At 37.4% G+C, this 24,107-nt stretch overlaps 1 non-coding gene across 1 annotated transcript; it reads left to right on the forward strand.

Annotated features, from left to right (window-relative positions):
- The first annotated feature begins 12,704 nt into the window (after positions 1-12,704).
- Positions 12,705-12,811, forward strand: LOC138818357 (U6 spliceosomal RNA). Its single transcript, XR_011369076.1, has one exon. It is a non-coding gene; the product is annotated as a U6 spliceosomal RNA (small nuclear RNA).
- Positions 12,812-24,107: the final 11,296 nt, after the last annotated feature.

The raw sequence follows: 24,107 nt of genomic DNA on the forward strand, positions 1-24,107 counted from the left end.
CAAGCCCCACGACCGACAAAAAAAAAAAAAAAGTTGGTGCGGGGTGTGGGGGAGGTAGGGGGGAGGTGGGGAAGTGATGTGAAGGGTAAACAAAGGAGGAAGCTGCAATGATTGATAATAAATGTATGCATTATCCTGCCCATGTAATTGTAACCCCTCTGTACAGTATGTTCACCAAAAAATGAAATAAAATTAAAAAAAATAAAAAAGAAAATAAAAAAAGAAAAACGGGAATGTTTTATCTTCAAGAATGTCATTATTGGGCTGGGAAGGTGGCTCAGTGGTAGAGTGCTTGCCTTGCATGTTTGAGGTCCTGGGTTCGATTCCTCAGCACCACATAAGCAAAAAGAACAAAGCAGGAAGTTGTGCTGTGGCTCAAGTTGTAGAGTGCTAGCCTTGAGCTGAAGAGCTGAGGGACAGTGCCCAGGCCCAGAGGTCAGTCCCCACGAACGGAGCCCCCCCCCAAAAAAAAAGAATGTCATTATTTCTTGTGCAAAGAACTAAAATAAGTGTAATATTAATGTAGTGGAAATAAGAAATCAAAACTTACGCAATGCATCAATTCCATAGATTATGAGATGTATTGATAAAATTAAACTTGTTTTAAGTAGATTACTTTAGACATGAAGCAATTGATTATTTTCTTTTCTAGGTGAAGTTGATATAGAAATCAAAGCCCAAAGATTCCAGAGTCCTGTGTGCTTGGTGCGTGGCAATTTACACATATGCTTGTCACATCTCAAAGTTATTTTAAAATAACTGTGAACAGGAGTAGAATGAAAAGAATCACTCAAATATTTACTCTTATTTTGTGACTAAATATGCCTTTTTATATCTATTTTATTTCAAAAATCTGGTAAATTTATTTAAGTCACACCCACAATAATGAGAAATAAACAGCCCCACACTCCTTAAAAGACAATCAATAAAAAAGGAAACAATAAAGAAAAAAATGAACCTCATTTTGAACGTGGTCTTTTATATTTTGGTGCTTTGTAATTGTGGATTATGTGACTATCTCATGAGTCTGGGCTTGAATCACTAGGGAGGGCTACTGGAAGGAAATTTCAAAATCTAGAGCAGCTAACACAGCTGTGCAGTTATTTGTGGGTTTCACTACAGTAGCAGCAGGGCATATGATGTACAAAGGAAATGATTCCAGTGCTTTACAGGCCACAATGTGGTGAAAAGCATACTTTTATCTTCTTAGATGTAATCAGAAGAACACATTTTAGAAGATTACTAAACGATCAGCCCTTTAAATAGCATTGCCATCTTTTAGGCACTACAGATACTTCAAGTCCTTCATTTCCCCACAAACATTGCTGCCATTCACAATTATTGCTAAGGTGAATATCCAGTTCTTTTTGGCATTTCAAATGGTTTAGAAGCAATATAAACAATAATACAAGTTGTTGAGAAAAGTTAATTTAGAATCAGTAAACAAATCACATTCACCTCTATAGCATAACCTTTAGGAAAAATGAATTAAGGAATATGGCATATCCTTGGTAATTTAATATTAGACATTAGGGAAAAATGCCAGAAACAGACTCTGCAAGAAGGAAAGAGAATTCTTTGATATGATATATTAAAGATTAACTAGGGAAAAGTAATTTTACCTACAGTTTCTATTATATGATAACATACTTTTTTCTACTGATCAGAGAGACTCAAAAAGATTTTTAATTAGGATATGAAAAATGCATCATCATGAATGAATGAAATCACGGAGTAGATGCCTCATTATTCTCATTATTTTGAATGATCTTGTGCATTTGTTTGTGTGGAAGTATGGATGTATTTTATGTCTGGGGAGGAAAGTTTGATTATTAGATCATTGTTTGATATCCAATGTCAGGAACCTAACATGAGTCAAAGTGGTAAATGTGTGTGTGTGTGTGTGTGTGTGTGTGTGTGTGTGTATGTGTGTGTGTGTGTGTGTGTGTGTGTGTGTGTGTGTGTGTGTGTGTGTGTGTGTGTCGGTCATGGGCATTGAACTCTGGGCATGGGTGCCACGGTACCACTTCCAGAAGCTATTATTCTTATCACAAAAGGACTTCACATTGACAGGTATAATTACAAGAAGTAAAACGATAAATATTCACAGTGGCACAAAAATCCCTTAGGTGCCTGTCAAGACAGCACGTTTTTCCAGACACTGCATGTGGTGTGAGCGATTTGCAAACAAAGCGACCATAGAAGATGTTGGATCCTAAACAAAATTGACAATTGCATAAACCCAGTCCTCTATGACAGATTTAGCAAGGCCTATCTTGGAGATTCTTGTTAGGGACTTGATGAAAAATTTATAGTTTATTTGTTATTACAGAACTGTTTTACACCTGTCCCTCAGCCATTAACTATATTTAACATAGTTTCTTTTGCTGTAACATATATTTTTGGCTCAGGAAACTCTTTTTTGTTTGTGAAAACTTGGTTGTTCACGACATAGACATGGGTTTTTTAAACCATTTGAAATTGCTGTTCGCATAGAATTCTATGAGATGAGCTACTCTTTGTCATTTCATAGGAATAAACTTACTTTGATTCAAACCTGGACAGCAGCTAAGCTTGTTCTCCATCTGTATAGACTTCTTTACATGTAAAGAGATCCTCACTTACTTGCAAAAGTCTGTCAGTGAGTCAAACCTAATTCACCCAATGAGGTGCATTACTATCCCAGGCTTCCTTTACATTAAAAATATAAACAATTTTTTACATTTTGTTGAACATTAAAAATGTTCAACAATGTGCATACTTTTTAATGTGAAGTGTGATTCCTATTTTCCATAATGTGAATCAAACAGAGAAATCAGTTTAAGATGTGAAAGAGCCTTTCAAACAGTCTTTGAGCTTGAAAATTTTCCTGGGTATGAATTTTTGGAGAAATATCCCTTTTCAAAGATAAAGGACTCATTTTTTTTACATTGTGCTGGTACTGGGGTTTGAAATCCTGGCCTTGCGCTCTACCTGTGTAATGTCTGCTCCTGGATGGAGAGCAGACTCTATCCTCCTTGTAGTAAATCTCCACCCAATAACTGTGTTACCTAGGCAACTGGCACACCTGGAAGATGTCACATCTGCATCTGCTGAGGTAACATCTGAATTTGATGTGGCCACACCTATCTTCACCCATCCCCTAGAAAAGGCCTAGCCCATGCCCAGACGTGCTCTTTCCCAGGTCTTTCCCAAGTCTTTCCCATGCCTTTCCCAGCCGCGTGGAAGACCAACATGGCCTGGTGCCAGCAGGATTGATGAATAAACCTACTCCTTACCTTAATACCTCTTGTGTGGTGTCGTTCTTACTCAGCAACCTCTTTTAAAAACCTAACATAAATGGTGCCATTTGAATCTGGGAAAGGCTTAAAGTCAGGATAGGAAGTGGGATTCCTCTCCTTTTGTTTCTTTCTTTTGTTTGTTTTCCCATTTTTTGCTCTGAGGAATACCACAATTCTGAAGGCCTTTTGGGAACCAGTCTGTCTGCTGTGGACAAAGTGAATCAATTCCTTGCTGGCCTCTGCATCTACCTCCATGCTTGAACATTTTGGTGAGTGAACTACACTCTAAGGGTTCTCTGTCGCTCAGTCTCTCTCCAGATGTGGTTCCACACCGAAGAACCTGCTAGGCCTTTAACTGAAAGCCCAGTCACGTCTGGAGCCGAGGGCAGTTGACTCTGGTTGCTTGGCCACTCCCCCCTAGAGGGCTCAGTGGTAAGTTGTGGGGCCACTTCCATCCGATAAGCCCACCTTCACTCACTAGTTATTTTTCTCTCCTATACCCTTAATGGGGAGCTGTGTGTAACTCCAGTGCCATGAAACCCCTCTGAAATGCTTCCTGCACTCCCTGGATAGCCAGAGCACCTAATTTTTTAGTCTCTTTTCAGATTTAGACAGTTTTTGCCTCTGCAATGGTAAACGGTCAGAAGTCTGTTCACTTTCAGGATCTCTTTGCTCTCTGCTAATCATGTCCAACTTTGTGTATCTCTCCCTTTCTTTTCTACAACTTTTTGGATTGTGCCCTGAAGAGTGTAATAAGAGTTGGGTCCTGAGGACCTCCTCTAGTTTCCCTATCAAAGACTAGCCAATCTAGGCTTCATCTCTTTGTTCAGGCTTTCTTGCATTTTTTCAGAAATTCACCATCGTGAGTTTGCCATCTTGGCCACATGGTGCCTTCAGGGTTTGGTCCTAACTGACCCATATCTTTCCACTAAGTTTACTACTCCTCCATCCATCTATTTTATTGTACCTTGCTAACAAGTTGCTTTTTTCTCAGACTCTGATAACGGAGGCCCAATTATCTGATGTGCTTTGTTAGCAAAGATGTCTAAATATTAATGTAAAAAATTTTAGATTTTGAGTTTTGCCTTATTGGTTTTGTGTTATGTATTCTAATACTGACTACGTGATTCTAAAATATTGGGCATATCTGTGCTAAGATTCTCACATCTAACGAGTTTTGTCTTTGCAAGATATTACTTGGTCAATTCTTGGTAAGGACCAGGTAAACTCTACTTATTCTATTTGATCGCCATGTTATTTAATTGGAAATAATAAAGAGTTTTTGTGACAAAGATTGCAATTCAAACCAACCGGGGCTGAAAAAATCCCTAAGACTCCATCAACCAACTAACCTGCAAAGAGCCAGGCTGGAAGTATGGCTGAAGACTCTTGATTCTAACCAGCCAAACACTGGAAGTGGTACTGTAACTCAAAATGGTAGAGCACTAGCCTTGAGAAGAAGTGCTCAGGCACAGTGCCCAGGCCTTGAGTGAAAATCTCCATGAATACTCACTGAGACAAGTCATCCCAGAAATGACCACCTAGACTCAGCCAGTCTGGGGAACAAGGGACCATGGAGAGGAGTAAGAGGAGATGATGTCATATCAGCCATTTTGTGCCTGCCCTTTCAAAATTAACCAGAGGCAGGAGGTCAATATAAGTAAGAAGCTTGCCATCTAATGTTCATAATTGTCTACCTTTTAACTGGATGGGAATTCGCATTCTTGCCTTTGTTACCTGAATTATTCTCTACCTAGTCACCAGATAGGGACATTTCTACCAACATTTTTCAGCCCCAAGTCCTTCCACTTGCCATTTATTTGCGCTCTAATAATTTTTAACAGCCCATCAATGCCTCATGAGACTTTCTCTAGACTTCATCCAAGAGACTTGCCTCCACCAGACTTTATTAAAGGACTCACACTCACCAAGGGACAGGTGCAGCTCACTGCCTTCTCTGGGATGGGACCAAATTCCAGCCTTTTACCCCTAGTTTTGACACACCTTGTCAGCAGGAAGTAGCCAGAGAGGATCCGCACCCTATTTCATGATTATTAAAAGGCTGGAATATAAGGTCTGCTTCTGGATAGAGAGCAGATTCCACCCTCCTCCAAGCAAAGTCTCCTCCCAGTACCTGTGTTACCTTGGCAACTGGCACTCCTGGAAGATATCACATCTGCATCTGCTGAGGTCATATCTGAATTTGATGTGGCCACACCTTTCTCCCTCCATACCATAGGTAAGGCCTAGCCCAGCTCTAGTACCTCAATTTCTCAGGTCTTTTCCAGATCTTTCCCAGGACTTTCCCAGCATCATGGAGGGCCAACATGGCCTGGTGCCAGCGGGAATGATGAATAAACTTACCCCTTTCCTGAATACCTCGTGTTTGTGTGGTTCTTACTCGACTACTCTTTAAAAACCTAACAATCTGGGCTTTAATTCCCAATGCTTACTCTATACCTCCTGAACCACACTTTCACTTCTTCCTTTTACCACAAGTGGAGAAAAGAATCTCTTAGTTTTATCTACTTGGAATAGCTTTGAATTACACTTGTCAAATTTGAACCCACCTAGTATGGAGCTGTAAGCCACTGGTGCTCTGCTAGAACTCACTTCTTAATAATAAATATTCTCAAAAAGAGGAGAATACATATTTGTTCAATCACGTATGTATTGCCAGATCAACCAAATCACTTGCTACTGGATGAGAAAAAGAGAGAAGATAGAAATGAATATGGAGGAGAGAGACATAAAGAAAGAAGAAGGGAAGGGAGGGTAAGTGATGGGAGGGGAGGGGAAGGAAGGATAGAAGAGGAGGGAGGAGCTGAGTAGAATTGTCTATTCCTCACTAAGGTATTGTTGAACAATCAGCGCCTTTGCATTTATGTAACCAAAGCTTTCTATTTTTGGTAGTAGTAAGCTGAGACATAAAATACAAATTTACATGTAAAACCTGTTAGTGTGCTCACTCCTGCACAAAGGAAGCCACAGTTAGGTTACTGTTAGAGACAAGGCAATTGTAAGCAGCTTAAGTGATTCTGAGAAACAATAATTGATATGCCAGGAATGCTCCCTTGCCCAAGTATTACTCTTGTTCCCTGATCCAGTCTTCCTTTCTACAAGGATAGCAGAAACAGGGAGGCTGGAAAGGGATGGGAAGGGGAAACAAAGAAGGAGGCTACAATGCTTGATAAGAAATGTACTCATTCTTTTGCCCATGTAATTGTAACTCCTCTGTACAATATTTTCACAATAAAAAATAAATTAAAATTTAAAAAAGAATAGTAGAAACAGAAGAGGAAGGAGATATCTGAGCAATGATCATCTTTCTGTTTACCCTCATCTGTTTACCCTCATCCCCTCAAACAATAAAGCCAAAGGAGACTTAATCTGAACTAGTAGGGGAAATGGGGGGGGGGGGAGTTCATTCTAACATATTGAAATAAAACTTTTTTCAATTATTAATAAAAATTAACTTGAAATTTATTGAAAATTTAGAAGACTACAGCACTCACTATATAGTGGATTCTGCACAAATAAAACTGACTCCTGTTTCTATCATCAGAAATTGAAAATCGTCCCTAAACATCCAATACTAGGTAAATTGTCCTCGATATTCACTTAAAATGTGTGAATATAATGCAGTAAAAATAACTTTAAGTTTAGACTGTTGAAGTGATAAGTGATGGACATTCATGATGGATACCATAATGTTGAGAGCATGGAAATTATTTTCCTTCCATCTTTAGGACAGAAGGTGAATAGTAAAGGAGAACTATCTCATCCATTCACAGATTTTAAATGTGGAGAAATAGCCTCATTTATGTAGGTCAAACATGGAAGTGAGGATTTGGCAAGCCCAAAGCCAAATGCCAAAGGAAGAGATATTTTACAAAATACCATGAAGTTGAAATAAGTCTTAAATAAGGAGCTGGGCTTAAAGGGAGTAGGACAGAAGAATGGAGGGGGAAATATTGGGCTAATATAGTCAGATCACTCAATGTACATATGTGAGAATATAAGTAGGAAACTTGAAGGGATAAGTGGGGTTGGGGAAAGGGAAGGAAGAAAAGTGGAAAGATTAACAATGATACAGATGTGTTGTACAATGAAATGTACATACACTCTATTCCACACTGACATGATGGAGTGAAACCCCTTTGCACAACTAGGTAAAGATTTAAATTTTTTTAAATTTAAAAAAAAATTTTTTTTTGGGGTCCGGTCGTGGGGCTTGAACTCTGGGCCTGGGCGCTGTCCCTCAGCTCTTCAGCTCAAGGCTAGCACTCTACCACTTGAGCCACAGCGCCACTTCCAGCTTTTTTCTTTTTGCTTATGTGGTGCTGAGGAATCGAACTCAGGGCCTCAGCCATGCAAGGCAAGCGCTCTACCACTGAGCCACCTTCCCAGCCCCTAGCTAAAGACTAAAAAAAAATGGTTTTAATATTAAGAGACCAAAAGCATAAAGCTTTAGAGATAAATGACAGGATAGCATTGACATATTGTTGAGGCTTATGCTCTTTTCAATATACAAAATTTAATAAGTGTCAAGTCTGCTGCAAATGTAAATTTTACTTTGCCATTTTTTTTTGCAAATTGCTTCAACTAAAATAAAAAAAAATCTTATAGACCTTTATTTGTTTCTAAATATCTTAAGGCAATGCACTGGAACTAATTTCATTCCACATTTAAATTTAAATTTTAAACACTAAAGTCATTTAAAATCCTCTCACTCGGGCACAGGTATGGATAGTTAACTGATATGGGAAGAATCAGAATTATTCAGAACGTAGTAAATGGATGCTTACCTAATTTTCTCTCTGCTGGATCATAGAATACAGACTATCCTAATTGGAAAAATTTAGCCTTCCCAGGTTTTCTGCATATAAACACTCCATCAACCTTTTTTTATTAAAGGATTATTCAAGATTAGCTATATGTTGATTGATAATGACTGAGCATGACAGAAAGTTGAGGGAAAACCATTTACTCTTCAGTGAGGTTATGGCTTGTGTTTCACAAAGTGTTATGAAACCTCTCCATGAAACATCTAGCAGCTGTATTTCTAAAAAGTACTTGCATGCTGACACTTTCTGATAATGTCTCAATCCAAGTACTTCTCCTTGGAGTTCAGTACTATTCAATGATGCTGTGTTAGCTTTTTGTTACATTTTGCAGACCAGTCTTGGTGATGAAATTTGGGCTCCCAATTCCATCCACAAAATGCAGACAAAAATTATCTGTTGACAGTGCATATACTTTTATTTTTTATTACAAACATAGAATGTACTACAAATTTTCATAGCAATTACACTGCACTAGGTTGTGGGCAGATTCTAATGTAAATAATATACTGTGTTCATGTAGAGTAGTTGAGTATCCGATGTTTTAATATGCCTGTGGTACTAAAACCAATACCTTACTGATATTGAGTGACAAATACAACTTCCTATAAGTACAAAAGTTTTCCTTGTATCTTTTATATATATATATATATATATATATATATATATATATATATATATAGTAAAGATACTGTACAGAGGGGTTACAGTTACATAAGTAAGGTAATGAGTACAATTTTTTCTTTATTATTGGTCATGTGCTTGAACTCTAGGGCTGAGCACTCTCCCTCAGCAATTCAGCTCAAGGCTATCGCTCTACCACTTGAGCTACAGTGCCACTTCCGGTTTTCTGGAAAAAGAGTTTCACGGACTTTCTTTCCCTGGCTGGCTTTGAAACACAATACTCAGGCCTCAGCCTCCTGAGTAGCTAGGATTACAGGCTTGAGCCACCGGCACCTGGCATGAGTCCATTTCTTATTGAGCATTTTTACCCCATCCTTTGTTTTCCCCTACCATCCCTACTCTTCACACCTCCTCAACTCATCCCTCCACCCACTCTCTGATAAAGTGTCTTATTATTACATTATTATTATCTCATTATTACAATGGGTCAACCTGAATCCTATCTTTGTATATTAAATGAAGAAATGCTGGCTTGATTTATGCTGATTCTACTTGTGTAGACATAAGTAAAATCACTCACCAATCCAAGAACATATAAATGAAATGGACACCTTTTTTGTCAGTTGGTTTAGTTGTGTTCTACACATTTATTGACAGGTTACAAATTATTCTCAAACTTTAATATATTAAAAATAATCTCTTCTTTTCTTACTTTCTTGGCCAGAAAATCAGCAAGACCTCAGTCAGCATTTCTCTCATAGGACTTTTCACATGGGTTGGTTACCTGTTGACCTGAGGTCCAGTTTTATGAGGACTCCCTAATCTGCTTAGGAATTGATGCTGGCTGTTGGAAAATAGCTCAAAGAAGGTTGCCATTTAAAAGCTTATAATTTTATTCTTTACCATGATATTCTCCTGTTACTTTGGTTGTTGAGAGTGTGTATAAGAGCAAGTATTCCGTGGGGATCAGGGAGACACCATATGATCTTTACATACTGACATTTCCGAGTAACTTGCTATCATGTGTACTGCATTTTGCAAGTCAAATACGTCTAAACCTACCAGTTTTATGAGATAAGAGGAGTGGTAAAAGATCTCTTAGAGACAAATACATCTTGAACATATTTTGTTCCAAGCATTCCATCTAAGGCATTTTCAGCAAGTAATGAAACTTGTGTTTGCTGTAATTATGTGTCTTTCTCCCTGTGTGCATGTATACATGTGTATATGTATATGTGAATTTGTGTGTATAGTAACATATATGTGTACAATATAAGGGCATATACACACAGATATGCATATATAAATAAATATACATATACAAATATGTGTATATATATATATATATATATATATATATATATATATATATATATATCTTTGTTCAGTGATTTAATGTATAGTTCCCAGAACATTGTCATTCTCACAAAGTGTTCATGATAAACTGCTCTGAGGACCTTGCTCTATTGTACTCACTTCCATCATTACCTTCTTTTTCATCCCTGTGAACAACTTCGGTCTAGTTTCCATAGGAGAGCTTTATTTTCATTACATGTAGTTACAAACTGATAATCAAAGACAAAGGTTGTTTGTGAAAGAAAAAGAACTTTTAGGTCACAAGTTAAAATATCTTTTTTTTTGGGGGGGGGTCTAGTCTTGGTGCCTGAACTCTGAGCCTGGGAACTGTCCTTCAGCTCTTCAGCTCAAGGCTAGTGCTCTACCACTTGAGCCACAGCCCCACTTCTGGCTTTTTTTCTTTTTGCTTATGTGCTTCTGAGGAATCGAACCCAGGGCCTCAGGCAAGCAAGGCAAGCACTCTACCACTGAGCCACCATCCCAGCCCAAGTTAAAATATCATATCCATCCAAATGATTCCTATGAGATAAAATTTGTAATAGTAGTCAACGTGAAAAGAATTCCTAGACCTGTTGTTTTGCCATTTACAATGTCAAAGAATAATATCACGTCACTCATAATTCTTAAAGAATGCAAGGGAAAATGTTAGTCACCATCATGTTCCCACAAAGCCAGTGGATTCTGAAGGATAATAGTAGACCAGCAGAAATTCTATGTAGCAGACATGTAGCATGAAAGAGAAAGAGAGGAAATGAGAGAGCGTGAAAGAGAGAGAAATCTCATAATACTGAAAGGGCATAACAGGTAAAAAAGAGCTGTATGAGAATATTCATACTGTTATCTTTAGAATCTACATGTATATTTGAAGGTATTTGATGTATGATAATCCATCAACCCAAAATATAAAATGATATTAATAAAAAATAAAAATGACTCAGAAGTAATTAAAAATGCTAAAACAATTTTCACCTTAGCAAACTCTCAGAGATATTTCATTACTTTGAAAAGAATAAAGTGGCTGGGGTTAGTATAAATTTAGAAGTATTGTTATACTATACAAAAATATGAAAATATATTCATATATTTCATTATATAACCCAAAGCAGAAAGCAAATGTTGTTTAGATGAATTTTTAAAACCCAGTCTATCAGGAGCTGGGATGGTGGCTGTTGTAGAGTGCCTGCCTTGCATGCATGAGGCCCTGGGTTTGATTCCTCAGCATCACATAAGTAGAAAAGGATGGAAGTGGTTCTGTGGTTCAAGTGGTAGCACTAGACTTGAGCTGAGGTACAGCAATCAGGCCCCAGAGTTCAACCCCATGGCCAACAAAATCAAAGTAAAAAACAAAACAAAACACAGTCTCTCACTTTTGTGACCTCAACTTTGTAATATCACTGCTTCAGCCTAGGGCTAAGATTTTAAGTGTGGACATTTATCATCCCTCCTGATTCTGACTGTACTTGATAATTTTTTAATCAATATTTTGTTCTTAATTTTGCTTTTTGTAAATTCACATGCAACTATAAAAAATGGTTTGGCCATCCCAGAAATCTTCTCAAAGTACCTCCTGATGATGAATAACAAAAAGTTTTATTATATTACAAGGGAAACAATACTACAAATAAAGAAACACAATAATAAATATTAATGATTAATAAAATAAAATATCAAAGAATTACCTGTGTTTTCAGTATTTGAAGTGAACTTACATATTTGATTTTACTATTCTTGCATTCCTGTACATTTAACACTGAATAAGATTATGATGTTCAACAAGAGTTTTATAGGCTATGTGTAGTCTTTAAAGTTACCCACTAAGATTGCTTTTTATGACTCATCTCATCATTTTCTATATGGCTTATATCATCATTTGTTCCTCACTAATATATAAAGTAAGGAAGCCCTAAAGTTTTAAGAGAAACTGTGCAGTTAACAGAGTCTTAACTCTTCACTCTGCTTCTTTACACTAAGACTTTGCAACATCTCATTAGTTATGTTTCTATAAACTCTGAAATGTACTTTTTAGTAGCATATGTCTGCTACCATAAATCTTAAATATTTATAGAAAAGTTGTATGACCTAACAAACAGTCCTAATTTTGGCCTATATAAGCAAATTTCCAAAATTAAATATATTTAAAACATTAAAACTTTTAACAAACCTTAACACTTGTCGCAGTGTTCATTATGACAGGTGCCTTGTACAGAATAATTGAATTCATCCTCCACATTTCTTTTTTTATTTTTATTTTTTTGTGAACATACTGTACAGAGGGGTTACAATTTCAAGGGCAAGATAATGAGTTCATTTCTTATCAAGCATTGCATCCTCCTAATTTGTTTAGCCTTAACATCCCTTCCCAGCCTTCCTCTGCACCCCACACAATTCCCTCCCCCCCCCCGCCGATCCTACACATTTCTTGAACAACAATATCTGTGATTATTTTGTTTTTGACATGTCAATCTTGACTATTCTTAAATGTGTGCTTATGTAAGAGGTACATGGTTCTAAAATTTCACGAGAATTCTTCAAAACTTACTTTTCTTTGAATTGTCTAGTTTAAGAAAATCAATTACACTTTATATATAAAAAATGCTCTGTGCTCAATTCAGCAGCACATACACTAAAATTGGAACAATACGGAGAAGATTAACATGGCCCCTGGGCAAGGTTGACATGCAAATTCTTGAATCATTCCATATTTTTACAACTAAAGATGCTGGAGAGGATGTGGCCACAAAGGAACCTTTCTTGATTCTTGTTGGGAGTGTTAACTTGTTCAACCATTTTGGAAAGCAGTATGGAGACTCATCAAAAGACTCCATATAAATCTCCCCTATGACCCAACAATCACACTTTTGGGGATTTACCCAAATCATCACAAAGAAGACCATACTAAAACTACCAGAACAACTATGTTTACTGCAGCATTATTTACAATAGCTAAGATATGGAGCCCACCTGGATGGCCCACAGAAGATGAATGGATCATGAAAATGTGGTATATATACACAATGAAATTCTATGCCTCCATCAAAAAGAATGACATCGCCCAATTTGTTAAAAATTGTAAAGCCTTGGAAAAAAATTTATTAAGTGAAGTAAGCCAAGTCCAAAGAAACATAGGTCCCATGGTTTCCCTTATTTTCAACAGCTAATATATGTATGGGGTAAGAATAGATCATAAGCTATGTGCATATCAGATAAGATGATATTACAAGAAATGAACCAGACAAGTGATTTTTTTGTTTCTTGCTATTGTTTCTAAGATACTTATAATGTGTGATGTGATTATTTTTGTTCCTTTATATGTTCCTCCCTTACGTTCTAACCACTGTTTTCACTGTATTTGAAGTTGGTGCACTTACATCCTGGGTATACATTTCTCTAATTTGGGGAGGGGAAAGGGAAATAAAAAATTCTTAAATAGGGATACAGGTTGAGATGCACAAGACACTATGTTGAAAAATGAACTTTACAATTTAGACAGGGGAAGGGGGAGGGGAGTGTATTTGTGGAGGTGGGAGGGAAAGGATGGTGGAAGGAAAAGAAAGGAAGAGGAAACAATGCTTGTTAGGAAATGTACTCATTATTTGCTCATACAAATATGACACCTCTGTACAGTTTTTTTACAGGTGGACCCATTGCAACAATGAGAAGTACAAGTCGTTATGTCGAAAATGAACTTTACAACTTTGGTGCGGGGGGCAGGGAGGATTGGTTGGGAGGGCTGGGGGGGGGATGGGGAGGGATGGGAAGGGAAAACAAAAGAGGAGGCTACAATGCTTGATAAAAAATGTACTCATTATCTTGCCCATGTAATTGTAACCCCTCTGTACAGTATTTTCACAGTAAAAAAAAAGTATAAAAATGTTCTGATATAGAAGAGTTTATTTCCTCTATTTTACCCAGATAATAACGTTAACAAAGAAATTAATGCAGCACACTGATATGCTGATATGAAGGTATTTTGAATAAATGTGTGTGGGGGGGTGTACACACACGCATGCACACATGCACACATGCACATGCTTGTGTATTGGCATGCTCAGAGTTTGAAATCAGGGCTTCAAGGTCTTGCTAGTCCTTTCCTCTCTAGGTTGATGAGATAATATATGAGCTACATTTCCATTCCTGGCTCTTTGCTAATTCATTATAATTTCTGAAAAATAATCTCTTGAATTTATTCTGCCCTGAGTGACTTCCAACAGTTATCCATAGATCTCAGGCTCTTGAGTAGATAGCCCGAGCAGATAGAATTACAGGTGTGACAGCCAGGACAAGGCTTTCAGAATAATTTTATAAGTAGAAGAAAGTTTACTTGATGGGGGCCTGTTTTATCATCTCCTACTTTTAAAGCATTTTGGAGTGATTATATATGAATTTACTTCATTTTTGGATTCTTTTTTTTTTTTTTTGGTCCGGTAGTGGGGCCTGATCTCTGGGCCTGGGCGCTATCCCTCAGCTCTTCAGCTCAAGGCTAGCCCTCTACCACTTGAGCCACAGCACCACTTCCGGTATTTTTCTTTTTGCTTATGTGGTGCTGAGGAATTGAACCCAGGGCCTTAGGCATGCAAGGCAAGCGCTCTGCCACTGAGCCACCTTCCCAGCCTGATATTTGGATTCTTAAAAGATAGTAAGTGTTGGTATTTAAAAGTTTTAGTACTTTTTAAAAAGAGGATACTGGAGCTGTGGGACAAAAAAATTGGACTCTCTTTGGACCTCAATTTATAAGCTCAGCTCTGTGGATGATAACCCATTGTCACCAACACAGTCTGTGTTGGAGACAAAATGTAACAGAAAATAATCGCCATGGGCAATATTTGGTATGCTATTATTTATAGGACAATATGAATATTGAATTGAGAGTGTAAGAGAATGGAGAGATTTTACCTACAATTTTTGTATTGCTAAAAGGCTTTTGGAGACTGTCACTCCTTTCCTCCCACACTGTGTGTCTTTGGGCCATTCACTTCATGCCTTTAATTACAATTTTTCCCAACACTAAAACGATAGATAACATTAGCATTATAGCAAATGTTATCTTAAGAATTGAGAGAAATAAAACTTGCAAAATACTTAACATAAACTTCTATGAATGAGCTTTGAGTTTAGCCATAATTTTTTAATACTAAATAGAATGCAATAATATTAGAGAAAACATTACAGCAACCAGAAGGAATATGATCTATTGACCATGCTTTGCTTCCAAGGAAGCCAGGTGTACAACGTCTCATGCTTTAAATCAAACTGGTTATATTATGTCTTGGTAGTGTAAAAGTATCAAGGACAGAATAATGAAGGAATGTTGTAGACTGAGGTAATGTCCATATGATAATGTGCAAAACTGATAAAACGTAAAAGTACCTGAGCATTATATTGTGTTTTATATCATTTAAGTTGCATTGCAAAGATAGGGAATACCTAGAACAATGAATTCTCTTTTTGATATCCTATCATAGGTTCTTAGCTGGATGAACTCTTTCTTCATTCTTATAGAGGCATTATCAGATGAGAGGAACTGTATTTTTTGTTTGCTTCCTTCAATTTATTCTTCAATTTGAAATCTGAACTACTTGAGACTGAAAGAAACCAAGGGAAATTAGACACGCAGGCTTTGGAAAGAACAATCAACATAAAATAAATAAAATACACATAGCCTTATGAAAGGTCTAACTAAATTGAGTTATATAGTCTAAAGCGTAAACAGAAAATGATATAAGCAATTTCATCTTATTGAAAATTGAAAAATGTAAGGAATTGCTTAATTTTTTTCCTTTCTCCTCCCTTGAATTAATTATTGATTTTGTATAAAGAGATTAAAGATGAGATTAACAAGAAATGAATAAAATTCAAAAGAGTTCTGGGAAGATGGTAAGGAAGAAGCTGGAGGCTACACAGGCTCTCTCATAGAAAGCAGTTTAAGTGTTCCAGTGAACAGTCCTAAGCAAGACAATCACACCAAGGGTGCCATCACAGTAAAGAGAGTTTGGCCAGAGAGGGAAAATCCAGGCAAGGGGACAGGTCAGTGCACTTGCCAGCAGGCTCAGCTGCGGTTGTGGCAGTGGCTGTGGCAGCCGTAGCCACCAAACCTGAAACAGAGAGTCAGGGACGAAGGCCCCAGATCAGAGGGCTAGGGGATTCTACACAACACCAGCAAGAACTGACAAGGAACAGACATCTTCATCCTGCAGATCGAAGACCAGAGACGACCCAGGAACCAAGACTCTGGCTAGAGTAGAAGCCTGACATTCTCACTCCTTCTAAGGGAACAGAGGAGGAAAGGCAATCCCTCCCCTCCACACTACTGGAGATCTCCATCTTTGATACTGATAAAGGCCTGGCTAAGCAGCTAGCTCCAACTCAGGCCTGGGAAGAAAACAAGAGTCATTTAGCAGGTCACAGGAACCCGACCTCACCTGCCAGGCTCAGCTCCACCCAGGGAAAAGTCATCCAGCCCAGGCAGAGATAGCTCTGCCCTCCTCAAGTGTTGATTTCTTCACTGGCTAAACAGAGCCAGAGGCTGCCCCTCCCTACAGCAGTCTTGAAAATCAACTGAAATTCAGTAAACATAAACCCTGAGAATGTCTCCAGGCTAGGCTCTGTAAGTGTCTCAGAAGCTAGCCCCTCAGGGAAACTCTACTGCTTGCTGAAAGGCCTCCACTCTACCCAGAACCAAGCCTCATCAAAGCATCTCCAAACTAGAGGAAACAGCCATCTCACTCTTGTGTGATAATCAAAGCACATCTCCCTCCCATTGTACTAGCCTAGGAGGAGGATCACAAAATTCTGGGTAAAGCAGAACATTTTTCTGTCTGCTCAAACAAACTGACTTAAGAAACCAATCAACCCACAGGAAAATCAAACACCACAAGCAGACCAGAGACTACAACAAGAGATTGGTTACAGACACAAGGGAGATACAGGATCTTCCCACCCCCTCCAAAAAATCAAAGAACTCATTTTTTGTACCTTTTAAAATTTGTTTAAATTTTTTGTTTTTATTTTTAATTTTAAAAAATTGTTTGCTCTTAACCTCTACTCTATTTTCTTCCTCTTATAATTTTTAATTTGGGGGAATATCTCTGCTTGTGTGTGTGTGTGTGTGTGTGTGTGTGTGTGTGTGTGTGTGTGTGTGTGTGTTTTAGCTCTACTGAACTTTTGATCCTTTCGTACTTGTTCATTCTTTTCACTTTATTTCCTCGTTCGTTCTTTTTTGCTTGACTTAATAGCTGTTCTGCTCATCCTCAGGTATACGAATAGTCGATTATTAGACCTTATCCCCCATTGTGTACACAATCCATAAATTTATTATTCAATTCAAAACCTCTTTGACTTAAGTTTCTTAATAGCAGTACTACCTCTTTATACCTATATAATATTTTCAGGATTTTTTTTTTTATTTTTTCGCATCTCCATTCTATCCCTCCCCTTCTCTCATCCTATCCCTGTTCTTCTGTGAATATTACGTTGTTACATTTGCATAACTTTTAATTTTTCAATTAATAATTTTTAATATTTTTTTTCTATTCTTTCTTGTCTCTTTTTTCTTTTTCTTATTTTTTCTTCTTTTTTTCTCCCTCTACTATCATTCTATCCAAACTATTTTCCTTTTTGAGATTAAGACTAAGTTAATTTAACTCTCCTTTTACCTTTTCACATCCCTCTATTCCTATTTTTACCCACATCTCTCCCTAAATCTTATAATTTCTGGTATGCCAAATTATTCTTTGTTGTTCATAGCCCATTAGTACATAGTTGTTTGATATTGAATAAATATATCTGTTGAACTACATTGTATCTGCGGACTTTTGACTGTGAAACTACAGACTTTGGATGATGCTTGCCTTAAGTTAGTGTTCTAGCACAAAACTGGTGTTACTTTCATCCCAAATGGGCAGAACAAGAAGAAACACAAGAAAAATGGCAAGTTCGGGTATCTAAACTCCCACTCATGATAATCAGGGGACAGAACAGATAATGAATAATCCAGGGGAGAGCTCCCCAAAAGCTATACAAAAACTACTGTTAAACATGGTAAATGAAAAAACTGAAAACCTGCAAATGACTCAGTGTGAGCATGATAGGGAGAGAGAGGAGGCAAAACACAGGTCAATACAGGAATATCATGAGCTTGAGGAACTTACTCAAAGATTGACACAGGAATTGCATGAGCAGATTGAAAACACTCAAAGAGAAATACAGGGATGGCATGAGCAGGCTGAGTCCAGTCAAAGAGATAGACATGAATTGTGTGAGCTGGCTGAGAATAGACAAACAGAAAGTCAGGAATTGCATAAACGTGAGGAAGCTAATCAAAGAGTAATACAGGAATTCAGAGAGCGAGATGAGACAGACAAAGATCTTTAGAGGCATTTATGGAATCCACAGAGAGCTGAAAGAAGTCAGGGAGACCACAAAGGGAATGCTGAATGGAACCCAACAGAAGTAATGGGAGTCCAAGAAAACCATAACCAATCAACTAAGTGATTTGAGAATAAACACTGAACACCAAATTAAGGAAGCAAAGAAGTTCATAGAAGATCTAAAACAAAGCTCCAACAAAGAATTTGAAGTGATAAAAACCGACCAATTAGAAAGAAAAGAAATAAAAACCAAAGTAGAAAGTCTTGACAGTAGGTTACACCATGTAGAAGATCGATTATCGGAGATTGAAGACAGCCTAGATATTGTGGAGAAAGAACATACAAACATCAAGACAAATCCAAGAAATATGACAGATCTATTCAACATTTAGAAGACACTATCAGAAGGCCTCAGCTGAGGATAATGGGTGTAGTGGAGCAATTAGAGAGAGAAGTTAATGGTCTAGGAAATTTGTTTAACAGGATCCTAGCAGAGAACTTCCCAAACATGCAAAACGATAGGCCTATTCAGATACAAGAAGCTTTTGGAACTCAACCTAGACCAGACCAGAACAGGACATCCCACCATCACATTATAATCCACACAGGGTCAATTCAGACCAAGGAAAAGATCCTTAAAGCTGTCAAGGAGGAAAGATCAATCACCGATAACGGGAAACTAATTAGAATCACCTCAGATTTCTCAGCAGAGACAACTAAAGCAAGAAGAGCCCGGGATAAGGTATGCCATGCCCTAAAGACAAACAACTAGAAACCAAGAATACTGTACACAGCTAAACTCTCTTTCATAACTGAAGGTCAAATATAAACCTTCCATACCAAAGAAAAATTTAAACAATATATCTCTGCCAAACCAGGACTTCAAAAGATTCTTGAAGATATCCTACACATAGAAAACCAACAAGACCACAATAAAGGCCAAGAAACTCCACCCAAACTGAGAATCCAAGAACCATAGGAAGAACCCAGTTGCCACAATCCCAAGAAGGTGGATAAAATGGCAGGAACTCCCAAATACCTCTCAGTCCTATCTCTTAACATTAACGGAATGAACTCTCCAATTAAGCAACATAGACTGCCTAGTTGGATTAAAAAGCAAGATCCTTCTATCTTCTGCCTTCAGGAGTACATCTTGCCCATAAAAACAAACACATTTTAAATGTGAAAAGCTGGAACAAATCTACCAAGCAAACGGCCCCCATAAACAGGCAGGTGTTGCAAGCCTCATATCAGATAAAATAGACTTCAAATTAAAATCAATGAGAAGAGATAAGGAAGCTCTCTATATACTAATTAAGGGAACCCTCCTTCAGGAGGATATTACAATTCTAAATATCTATTTTCCAAACAACGGAGCACCCAAATTTATCCAAGAAAAACTACTTTCCCTCAAATCCCACATAGATACAATGACATTGATTGTTGGGAACTTGATACACCACTCTCCCCACTAGATAGATGAACTTGGCAAAAATTCAACTTGAGAAACCGCAGATCTAAACAACTGTATAGATCAACAAGATTTCACAGACAACTACCGAATGTTTGACTCAGCAGCATCAGAATACACGTTCTTCTCATCAGCACATGGAACATTTTCCAAAATAGACCACTTTTTACGTCACAAAGCAAACTTGTCCAAATTCAGAAACATTGAAGTTATACCTTGCATTCTCTCTGACCACAATGGAATAAAATTAGAACTCAAAACCAAAAGCCACCAAAGAAAGTCCTGTAACACATGGAGGCTGAACAACACACTGCTGACTCACGAGTCAGTGTTGGACGAAATTAGAAAGGAAATTCAAATGTTCATGTTATTCAACAAAAAAGAACACACATATTACCAGCTCCTCTGGGACACAGTAAAGGCAGTACTCAGAGGCAAGTTTATAGCTCTGAGATGCTATATCAACAAATTTGAGAGATCTGAAACCAACAATTTAATGAGACATCTGAGCCTCCTTGAAAAAGAGAAGCAAGATAAACCCCAATCCAGTAGATGGAAATAAATGATTAAAATTAAATCAGAAATAAATGAATTAGAGTCCAAAAAAAACATGTAAAGAATCAACAAAACAAAGAGTGGGTTATTCGAAAAAAAATAAAAAAAATATACAGACCCTTAGCAAATCTTATAAGAAAAAAGAAGAGAATACATCCAAATAAATAAACTCAGAAATGAGAATGGTAACATCACCACAGTAACAACCAAATTCAGAACATTATAAGGGAATAATCCTCAAAACTTCATGCTAATATGTTTGAGAACTTGGCAGAGACAGAACTTTTCCTACCAAATATTGACATGTTGAAACTAAACGAAGATGAGTTAAACCATCTGAACAGGCCCATTTCAAGCATTGAAATAGAAAGAGCAATAAGAGACCTCCCATCTAAGAAAAGTCCAAGACCAGATGGTTTTACAGTGGAATTCTACAAGTCCTTAAAAGCAGAGTTTACACAAATAATACTTCAGCTCTTCAATGAAATTTGAAGACAAAGTTCAATACCGAGCTAATTCTATGAAGCCATCATAACCCTCATCCCCAAACCAGGCAGGGATTCGTCAAAGAAAGAGTACTATAGACCCATTTCTTTGATGAACATAGATGCAAAACTTTTCAACAAAATTTTGGCCAATCGATTTCAACAATTTATCCAAAAAATCATGCACCATGATCAAACAGAATTCATTTCAGGAATGCAAAGCTGGCTCAATATACACAAATCAATTAATATAATTCATAACACCAACTGAAGCAAGGATAAGAACTGCATGGTTATCTCAATAGATGCAGAAAAAGCATTTAACAAGATCCAAAACCCCTTTATTATGAAGGTTCTGAAAAAATTAGGAATCCATGGAACATTCCTCAATACAATAAAGGCTGTATATGACAAACCTACAGCCAGCATTATACTTAATGGTGAAAAACTGAAGCCATTCCCTCTTAACTCAGAAATGAGACAAGGATGTTCACTTTCTCCACTTCTATTCCATCTAGTATTAGAATGCCTAGCTATAGCCATAAGACAAGATATAAACATAAAGGGGATACAAATAGATAATGAAAAAGTAAAAATCTCCCTCTTTGCAGATGATTTGTTATTGTACTTAAAGAATCTCACAGCCTCCACTCCCAAATTTCTCAATTGATTCAAAACTTTGGCAAAGTAGCACGGCATAAAATTAAGCCTCAAAACTCAACGGCTTTTCTGTTTACCAACAATGAGAAAAGTGTGGCTGAAATTAGGAAAGCAACTCCATTCATAGGGCTCCAAAAAATAACTAGGAATTCAAAAAGTGAAGGACCTCTATGATGAAAAATTTAAAAACCTGAAAAAGGAAATCAAAACAGAACTTAGAAAGTGGCAAAAACTCCCATGATCTTGGATTAGAAAGATGAACACCGTGAAAATGGCAATACTTCCCAAGACAATCTACAAATTCAATGCGATATTTATCAATATTCCAACCTCCTTCTTCAAGAAAATAGAAGCTGCAATCGAAAATTTCATATGAATGAATAAAAGACGCCAAATAGTGAAAATGATCCCTAACAGAAATCACAGGGCGAGAGGAATGTCAATACCAAATTTCAAACACTACTACGAAGCCATAATAGTCAAAACAGCTTGGAACTGGCATAAGAACAGACCTCAGGACCAATGGAATAGAATTGAAAACCCAGAAATGAACCTACAGACCTATAGCCATCTAATTTTCGATAAGGGAGCTAAAATATAGAATGGACGAAAGACAGACTTTTCTGTAAATTGTGCTGGCAAAATTGGTTAACTACTTGAAGAGAACTAAGGGTAGATCCTTAGATATCACTCTGCACCAGAATCAACTCCAAATGGATCAAAGACCTTGGAGTCAAAGCAGACATTCTGAAAATTTACAGAATGGAATAGGAGAAATCCTAGGTCTCCATGGCAGAGGCCTAAATTTTCTTAATAGAGACCCAGAATCACAACAAATCAAAGAAAAGTTGGACAAATGGGATTGCATGAAATTGTAGGGCTTGTGCATGGCAAAGGAAATAGCTAGCAACATCAATCGAAAGCCCACTGAATGCGAGAAGATCTTCACTAGCCATACAACAGACAAGGGTCTCGTATCTAAAATATACCTGCAATTCAAAAAAATTAAATCCCCCAAGAATAAATCTTCAAAGAAACAACGGACCAATAAGTAAGTGGGCTAAGGAAAAGGAGAAACTTATCTGAAGAATAAAGAAGGATGGCCAATAGACACATGAAGAAATGCTCAACCTCCCTAGCCATAAAAGAAATGCAAATCAAAACAACATTGAGATACCACCTCACCCCAGTTAGAATGGCGATAATCAAGAACTCTAATAGCAACAGATGCTGGAGGGGATGTGGAACGAAGGGAAGCTTACTGCATTGTTGGTGGGAGTGTAAATTTGCTCAACCACTTCTGAAAACAATATGGAGATTCGTCCAAAGGCTCCACATAGAGCTCCCCTATGACCCAGTAATCCCACTTTTGGGCATTTTGGGCTACCAGCACGACTATGTTTATTGAAGCATTATTTACCTTAGCAAAGATATGGAAACCACTCAGATGACCCTCAAGTGATGAATGGATCAAGAAAATATGGTGAATATACACAATGGAATTCTATGCCTCCATCCGAAAGAATGACATTGCCCCATTTGTTAGGAAGTGGAAAGACTTGGAAAAAATTATTTTAAGTGAAGTAAGCCAGGGCCAAAGAAACATAGGTCCCATGGTTTCCCTTATTTGCAATAACTAGTATATGTCTGAGTCAACCAGAAAAGTTCAGATAAGTTGATGTTAAGGAAATGAACCCTAAGATATGTATTCAAATGTTTTTTTTTGTTTCATGCAATTGTTCCTAAAGTATATATAAGATTTTTTTTGTTGCTTTCTATGTCCCTCCCCCACGATATAACCCCTGCTTTCATTGTATTTGGTTTTGGTATGATTTGTGGAGGGGAAGGAAGATACAAATCGTTTTAATAGGAATACAGGTGGACCCATAGAAACAATGAGAGGTACAAGTTCTTATGTTGAAAAACTAACTTTAAACTTTTATGATGGGAGAAGAGGGGGAGGAAGATTGGCTGGGAGGGGGCGTGGGGAGAATGGAAAGGGATGGAAATGGGAAACAAAGGAGGAGGCTACAATGCTTGAAAAGGAATGTACTTATCTTTCACATGTAATTGTAATCCCTCTCTACAATATTTTCACATTAAAAAAAAGAAATGATTAAAATTGGACAAAAGTTCGGAATAGACCTGTTTTCCAAATAGCCATGAAAGTAGCCAGTGGGTTTTCAAATTCGTGTTTAATACAACTTCTATGTTGGCTTAATGCTTTTGGAACGGAAGTCATTAGAGAAATGCAATTCAAAATTACTATGATACTAGTTCATAACTATTATAACACTTATCCAAAAAATCAAAGGAACCTGGTGTGGTGGTAAAGGCTTGTAATTCCAAGCATTTAGCAGGTTGGAGTAATAGGATTTTATTCTAAGGCCAGTCTGGGTTACTGCACATAGTAAAAACCTGCCCTTAAAAAAAAACAAAGGTAATAATGTTGGTGAGAATGTGGA

The sequence above is a fragment of the Dipodomys merriami genome, unplaced genomic scaffold, assembly GCF_024711535.1.
Source record: "Dipodomys merriami isolate MVZ:Mamm:240054 unplaced genomic scaffold, mDipMer1.0.p SCAF_74, whole genome shotgun sequence".
Lineage (NCBI taxonomy): Eukaryota > Metazoa > Chordata > Mammalia > Rodentia > Heteromyidae > Dipodomys > Dipodomys merriami.